This window comes from Phytophthora infestans, genomic scaffold (genome assembly GCF_000142945.1).
Source record: "Phytophthora infestans T30-4 supercont1.42 genomic scaffold, whole genome shotgun sequence".
Taxonomy (NCBI): Eukaryota; Oomycota; class Peronosporomycetes; order Peronosporales; family Peronosporaceae; genus Phytophthora; species Phytophthora infestans.
This window is the reverse complement of record NW_003303717.1, coordinates 524842-525852: the sequence shown is the minus strand read 5'-3', so window position 1 is coordinate 525852 and position 1011 is coordinate 524842.

Below are 1011 nucleotides of genomic sequence, written 5' to 3'. Positions count from 1 at the left end.
CAGGTTTGCAGATGACACTCGAGGATGTCTCAAACGCTCAAGAACAGAATGAAGACGACGAGAGACGTCCAGGGAAGATTCATTCGGCGAAGATTTGCCAGACCATCCTCACAAGACTGTACCATCGGCATTTCCCGATGCGGAAGATGTTGATCCGGTAGCGATACAGCGGGAACGACGCAGACGGATACTGGTGGCACAAGACGAGGAGCAGAAGTGGTTTAACATCAAGAAGGTGCTTCAGGGCCAAGCACAAGAGCTGAGTTACAAAGAAGCTCGAAATGCCTGGAAATACGCTGACCGGTTCGTGTTATCAGAAGACGGCGTGCTTCACTATCTTGGATTGAATCGTCGGTACGACCACGGTTGGCAAGAGGAGACCAAGCTGCGGCTTGTGGTACCGACAACGATGATTCAAGAGGTCTTGCAGAACTGTCACGACTCGCTGGAAGGAGGACATCAAGGTGTGGTGAGAACGTTCCAACGCGTTAAGTCCGATTATTATTGGATCGGCTTGTACGCTGACGTGGAGAAGCATGTGAAGTCATGTCCAGATTGCAGCTCGAGTAAAAGCCGTCCACAGCTTCGTGGATACTCACCTGGCAACGTACTAGCCGAACGACCTTTCCAGATCGTCTCGATGGATTTTGTGATCCCACTACCGAAATCTCGCAGGGGCAACACGGCGTTGCTCCTATTTCAGTGCTCGTTTACGGGATTCGTTATTGCCAAGGCTATGTCAGATACGACTGCACTGAGTGTTGCCCAAGTGTTCGAAGAATGTGTGTACCGGCGATTCGGAGCCCCATCATTAATAAGGCACGACCGCGACCCACGCTTCATGAGCGAGGTTTTCCAAGCATTTGCAGAGATGATGCAGTCAAGATCACGAGCGACTTTGAGCTATCGGCCACAGGCTAATGGACAGCAGGAACGCTCGGTGAAGTCGGTGATGGGATCCGTACGGGTGTACGCGGAAGACCCTCTACAGCAAGATTGGGACGAAATCGC